At 41.1% G+C, this 7,006-nt stretch overlaps 1 non-coding gene across 1 annotated transcript; it reads left to right on the top strand.

Moving 5' to 3' along the window:
• The first annotated feature begins 1,430 nt into the window (after nucleotides 1-1,430).
• On the top strand, nucleotides 1,431-1,505 carry Trnas-cga. Its single transcript has one exon. It is a non-coding gene; the product is annotated as a tRNA-Ser (tRNA).
• Nucleotides 1,506-7,006: the final 5,501 nt, after the last annotated feature.

Here is a 7,006-nt window from a genome sequence, read left to right as displayed (position 1 = left end):
ACAGTTTTAATCTGCCAGGAAGTTTCATATCAGCGCACACTCCGCTGCAGAGTGAAAATCTCATTCTGGAAACATCCCCCAGGCTGTGGCTAAGCCATGTCTCCGCAATATCCTTTCTTTCGGGAGTGCTAGTTCTGCAAGGTTCACAGGAGAGCTTCTGTAAAGTTTGGAAGGTAGGAGACGAGGTACTGGCAGGAGTAAAGCTGTGAGTACCGGGCGTGAGTCGTGCTTCGGTAGCTCAGTTGGTAGAGCACTTGCCCGCGAAAGACAAAGGTCCCGAGTTCGAGTCTCGGTCGGGCACACAGTTTTAATCTGCCAGGAAGTTTCATATCAGCGCACACTCCGCTGCAGAGTGAAAATCTCATTCTGGAAACATCCCCCAGGCTGTGGCTAAGCCATGTCTCCGCAATATCCTTTCTTTCGGGAGTGCTAGTTCTGCAAGGTTCGCAGGAGAGCTTCTGTAAAGTTTGGAAGGTAGGAGACGAGGTACTGGCAGGAGTAAAGCTGTGAGTACCGGGCGTGAGTCGTGCTTCAGTAGCTCAGTTGGTAGAGCACTTGCCCGCGAAAGGCAAAGGTCCCGAGTTCGAGTCTCGGTCGGGCACACAGTTTTAATCTGCCAGGAAGTTTAATATCAGCGCACACTCCGCTGCAGAGTGAAAATCTCATTCTGGAAACATCCCCCAGGCTGTGGCTAAGCCATGTCTCCGCAATATCCTTTCTTTTGGGAGTGCTAGTTCTGCAAGGTTCGCAGGAGAGCTTCTGTAAAGTTTGGAAGGTAGAAGACGAGGTACTGGCAGGAGTAAAGCTGTGAGTACCGGGCGTGAGTCGTGCTTCGGTAGCTCAGTTGGTAGAGCACTTGCCCGCGAAAGGCAAAGGTCCCGAGTTCGAGTCTCGGTCGGGCACACAGTTTTAATCTGCCAGGAAGTTTCATATCAGCGCACACTCCGCTGCAGAGTGAAAATCTCATTCTGGAAACATCCCCCAGGCTGTGGCTAAGCCATGTCTCCGCAATATCCTTTCTTTCGGGAGCGCTAGTTCTGCAAGGTTCGCAGGAGAGCTTCTGTAAAGTTTGGAAGGTAGGAGACGAGGTACTGGCAGGAGTAAAGCTGTGAGTACCGGGCGTGAGTCGTGCTTCGGTAGCTCAGTTGGTAGAGCACTTGCCCGCGAAAGGCAAAGGTCCCGAGTTCGAGTCTCGGTCGGGCACACAGTTTTAATCTGCCAGGAAGTTTCATATCAGCGCACACTCCGCTGCAGAGTGAAAATCTCATTCTGGAAACATCCCCCAGGCTGTGGCTAAGCCATGTCTCCGCAATATCCTTTCTTTCGGGAGTGCTAGTTCTGCAAGGTTCGCAGGAGAGCTTCTGTAAAGTTTGGAAGGTAGGAGACGAGGTACTGGCAGGAGTAAAGCTGTGAGTACCGGGCATGAGTCGTGCTTCGGTAGCTCAGTTGGTAGAGCACTTGCCCTCGAAAGGCAAAGGTCCCGAGTTCGAGTCTCGGTCGGGCACACAGTTTTAATCTGCCAGGAAGTTTCATATCAGCGCACACTCCGCTGCAGAGTGAAAATCTCATTCTGGAAACATCCCCCAGGCTGTGGCTAAGCCATGTCTCCGCAATATCCTTTCTTTCGGGAGTGCTAGTTCTGCAAGGTTCACAGGAGAGCTTCTGTAAAGTTTGGAAGGTAGGAGACGAGGTACTGGCAGGAGTAAAGCTGTGAGTACCGGGCGTGAGTCGTGCTTCGGTAGCTCAGTTGGTAGAGCACTTGCCCGCGAAAGGCAAAGGTCCCGAGTTCGAGTCTCGGTCGGGCACACAGTTTTAATCTGCCAGGAAGTTTCATATCAGCGCACACTCCGCTGCAGAGTGAAAATCTCATTCTGGAAACATCCCCCAGGCTGTGGCTAAGCCATGTCTCCGCAATATCCTTTCTTTCGGGAGTGCTAGTTCTGCAAGGTTCGCAGGAGAGCTTCTGTAAAGTTTGGAAGGTAGGAGACGAGGTACTGGCAGGAGTAAAGCTGTGAGTACCGGGCGTGAGTCGTGCTTCAGTAGCTCAGTTGGTAGAGCACTTGCCCGCGAAAGGCAAAGGTCCCGAGTTCGAGTCTCGGTCGGGCACACAGTTTTAATCTGCCAGGAAGTTTAATATCAGCGCACACTCCGCTGCAGAGTGAAAATCTCATTCTGGAAACATCCCCCAGGCTGTGGCTAAGCCATGTCTCCGCAATATCCTTTCTTTCGGGAGTGCTAGTTCTGCAAGGTTCGCGGGAGAGCTTCTGTAAAGTTTGGAAGGTAGGAGACGAGGTACTGGCAGGAGTAAAGCTGTGAGTACCGGGCATGAGTCGTGCTTCGGTAGCTCAGTTGGTAGAGCACTTGCCCGCGAAAGGCAAAGGTCCCGAGTTCGAGTCTCGGTCGGGCACACAGTTTTAATCTGCCAGGAAGTTTCATATCAGCGCACACTCCGCTGGAGAGTGAAAATCTCATTCTGCTATAGCACAGTTCATTAAAGTAATTTTAGAAGCACTGGACAAAGGTGAAAATGTAAGTGGTATCTTTTTAGACTTGTTCAAGGCCTTTGATACAGTTGACCACAAAATCTTACTTCATAAATTAGGGCAAATAGGAATAAGAGGTGTGACAAAGAAGTGGTTCAACTCATACTTGGAAAACAGAGTTCAACGAGTTGAGATATCACAAGTTTCAAGCAACTCCCTTATAAAACACCTGTCTGACCCAGAAAATGTGAATATAGGCATCCCACAGGGAAGTGTATTACGCCCAATATTTTTTTTATATATACGTTAACAACTTCCCACAAAGTATCAGACATGGAGGAAAAATACTTTTTGCTGATGACAGCAACATAGTAATAACAGGTGAAAATCCAACACAACTGTCAGAAAGAGCAAACGTGGCTCTCAATGATGTCCACAACTGGTCATTAAAAAATAAAGTTACACTAAATGTAAAGAAAACTAACTATATTAACTTCCAATTGAACAAAAAACACAATACCACTAGAATAAAAGTTAAAAATAATGAATTATAATGTGTAACAACTAACAAATTCTTAGGGATGAATCTAGACAGCCAATTGAAATGGACAAACCAGGTCAACATTTTGGCAAAGAAGTTATCCACAGCATGCTATGCTCTTAGAATCCTTGCACCGATATGCAATAATACCTGTCTTAAAATAACATATTACGGATATCTACACTCAGTCCTCAGCTATGGGATCATGTTTTGGGGAGCAAGTGCCAGTAACATACAAACTGTGTTCAAAGTACAAAAAAGAGCCATAAGGATAATAACAAACAGCAACAACAGGCCCCACTGTCTAGAATTATTTAGACTGTTTCTTGTGAGTATATCTTTCAGAACATAATGTTCATTAAGAAAAATCTCAACATGTACAACACAAACAGCCTAATACATGACCATGAAACAAGAGCTCCATCTAGATAGAAAGAACAAGGCAAAGACGCAAAAAGTATATTTTATAATGGGATAAAACTGTATAACAAATTACCACAAGAAATTAAAGAAATAAATGAGCCCCTCACTTTCAGAGAAAAGCTTAAAACCTTTTTAGTAAGTAAAAGTTGTTATACTGTAAAATAATAATTAACATAGATGTAGATTATTAGCAACATATGACATCATCACCAATATATTATGTAATTGTAAATGTGTGTATGACTAGTTATAAAACTACACAAAATATGAGAAACCTGTTTCATTGTAAATGTGTGCTCATGTGTTGTAAACTGATGACATCCATACAATATTTATTGTTCCACGGATGAATAAATAAATAAATAAAAACAAAAGCAAAACAAGGACAAAGGAGTGTAGTTGAATTAAATCAGATAATGCTGAGGGGATTTTTGCTATTTTGGAATCAAAATAACAGATGATTGAAGTAATGTGGATATAAAATGACAATGGCAAGAAAAGCTTTTCTGAAGAAGAGGAATTTGTTACCATGGAGTATAAATTTAAATGTCAGGAAATCCTTCCTGAAAGTATTTTTATGAAGTGTAGCCATGTATGGAAGTGAAACATGAACAATAAGCAGTTTAGACAAGAACAGAACAGAAGCTTTTGAAATGTGGTGCTACAGAAGAATGCTGAACATCAGATGGGTAGATCACGTAACTAATGAAAAGGACTGAATAGAATCAGAGAAAGGAGAAATTTGTGGTACAACCTAACTAAAAGAAGGTATCGGTTGGTAGGACACACCTGGAAAACTAAGTACCAGTACAGGGAAAAAACATACACAAACAGACAATCAGATAAAAGGCGCCATTCTCCGAGTGAAACTGTCACCCGTGAGAAAACAGTTATGGACCAGTATACAACAAAAAATAAGCTCAAAGAAAGTCACAACAACACACCCCCTAGGTTAAATGCAGCAACAAGCAGTCAGCAATGGAGAGATGGGTGAAAATGACAAAATATTGTGTAATTCCAAGAATAAAACTAAAGCAACCTGGCAAATTACATGGGAAGAAATGGGCACCGGGCCAGTTAATCACAGTAATATAGAGCTGATTGTGAATAAAAATAAACTAATTGACCCCAAACATCTGTCTAGTGCTTTCAACAATTATTTCTCTAATATAGCACAGCAGTTAATAAATATACTTCTTGACAAACAGACAGCCAGTAACTCAGATCACAAAATTCATCCAAACACATGATTCATGTATCCAGCAACTCCTGAGGAACTGTCAAGAATCCTAAAAAAATTACCTAATACATATTCAGTGGGTGTTGATGAGATACCAGATGCTATTGTCAAAGCTAGCACTACATTTATTGTGGAACCACTAACAGACATAGTAAATTCACCTTTTGAGAGGGTGTGTTTCCAAATAATCTACAAACTGCAACAGTAACACCTTTGCATAAGAAGTGTTCAAAAATGGATACCTGCTAATTATATGCCACTTTCAGTATTGTCAGGCTTCAGTAAAATTATGGAAAAAATGTCCCTTAAGTTTTCATAAATGAAGAGAGGCTGTTAAGTGACTCCCAGCACGGGTTCAGAGCTGGAAAGTCAACTCAGGCAGCAAATTTTGCCTTCTTAAATGAAGTATTAAAAGCAGTAGATGACAAGCAACATGTATCTGCAATATTCCTGGTTCTAAGTAAAGCCTTCAGTATTGTTGATCATGCCATTCTCTTGCAAAAATTAAGTGATTATGGGATTAGAGGCCAGTCTGAAAGGTGGCTCCAGTCCTACCGCAGTAATCATCAGCAGATTACGGAAATAACACACAAAGACAGTGAAACACAAAAAACTCTTAGTTTTTACAGTGATGAGGAGAAAATGAAGTCTGGAGTCCCACAAGGATCAGTTCTGGGACCTGTCCTATTTCTGCTGTATATACATGATTTGCCTAGTTAAATACATGATGGAACCACTGTACTCTTTGCAGATGTCAGTAATATTGTAATTTAATCACAGAATGAGGAAAATCTGTAGGAGGCTGCAATATCGGTTATGCATATGTTAATACACTGGTTCAGCACCAGCAGGCTCATCACAATTTCTGAAAAAACTGTGGCAGTTAACTTCCACACCACACAAAACCTCCATCCTGCAAACCCTGTTCTCACTATCAAAGGAAAAAATGTGTCAAAAGTTAGTCATACAAAATTTCTAGACATTAATGTTCAGGCAGATCTGAAGTGGGACGTGCATCTACACAATTTAAATAAGAGACTGGGTTCACTAGCATATGCTGTTAGGATCCTCACTTAGAATACAAGCTGCCCATTAGTGCTGACAATGTACCATTGTAGTGTACAGTCGCTAATTATGTACAGAATGATATTTTGGGGAATTCCACAAATTCTGCAAAAAGATTTAAAATACAGAAAAAGATTATCAGGGTATTAAAAAAAACAGCTAAATGAGAGGATTCCTGTAGACCCATTTCTAAAACTCTCAGAGTATTTACGCTGTCTTTTTTGTATATATATGAAATACTAATTTTCATGAAAGGGAGCATCTTACAAAAGGAAAATCTCTTTAGACACAGGTATAATATAAACACACAAGAAACGTGGAAGAAGATGGGCCTACACATGAACACAGTAAACACAGACTAATGCAAAAGAGGAGTGTATCATACTGGAGGGATGTTATATAACCATTTGCCTTCTTACCTAAAAAGCATACCAACATAATATTCATTTAGAATAAAGTTAAAACAGTTCTTGCTTGACCACTGCTTCTATTCGTTGTCTGAATTTATGGAACATCGTAGTAAGTAAACCTCATTTACCAAATTTTACTAATTGTGAATTCATAATATGGTTTACATTGTGCTTATCACGTCATCTCACTTAATAACTGCTATTATCACATGCAGAAGCAACACAGTACACCAACCTATATAATTATGCATTCTGATTATGTCAAAAATGTAGTCAAAATGACTACTGCATTGAAAATTAATTTACCACTGTCATGTATCACCTGTATAAACAATGTACTAAAATGATCAGCTGGACAAATAAACAATTAAATACATTCTGAGGCATCAAGAGATTACCAATATAGTACTGGAGGGAAGCATGGGAGTTATGGGTAGGGCTGGGGAGGGGGAGGGGAGGGGGGCAGTGGATAATAATCGTAGGTGTAGACTTAAGAGATTAATATGGTAAGCAGATTTAGAGAGATGTAGGTTGCAGTAGTTATTCGGAGATGAAGAGCCTTGCACAGGATAGAGTAACAGGGAGAGATGCGTCAAACCAGTCTGTGGACTAAAGACCACAACAACAACAGTAGTATCCTGATCAGAAGCTGATAAGCAATAAATACAACTTTTTTGTTTGCTAACAAATTTTACTATTATATGTTTTTATACACATTTCATTATTACACATATTAAAATACATTGTCTATATATGTCGAAACATTTATAAAAGAGACATGTAAAAATTTGAAGGAAATTGGTCAAGTACTGCGTGAGGTCTTTGGTGACAATGTTCCATATTT

This window comes from Schistocerca americana, chromosome 4 (genome assembly GCF_021461395.2).
Source record: "Schistocerca americana isolate TAMUIC-IGC-003095 chromosome 4, iqSchAmer2.1, whole genome shotgun sequence".
NCBI lineage: Eukaryota > Metazoa > Arthropoda > Insecta > Orthoptera > Acrididae > Schistocerca > Schistocerca americana.
The sequence above is the reverse complement of the archived record's forward strand: the minus strand, read 5'-3'. Positions and strand labels throughout refer to the sequence as shown.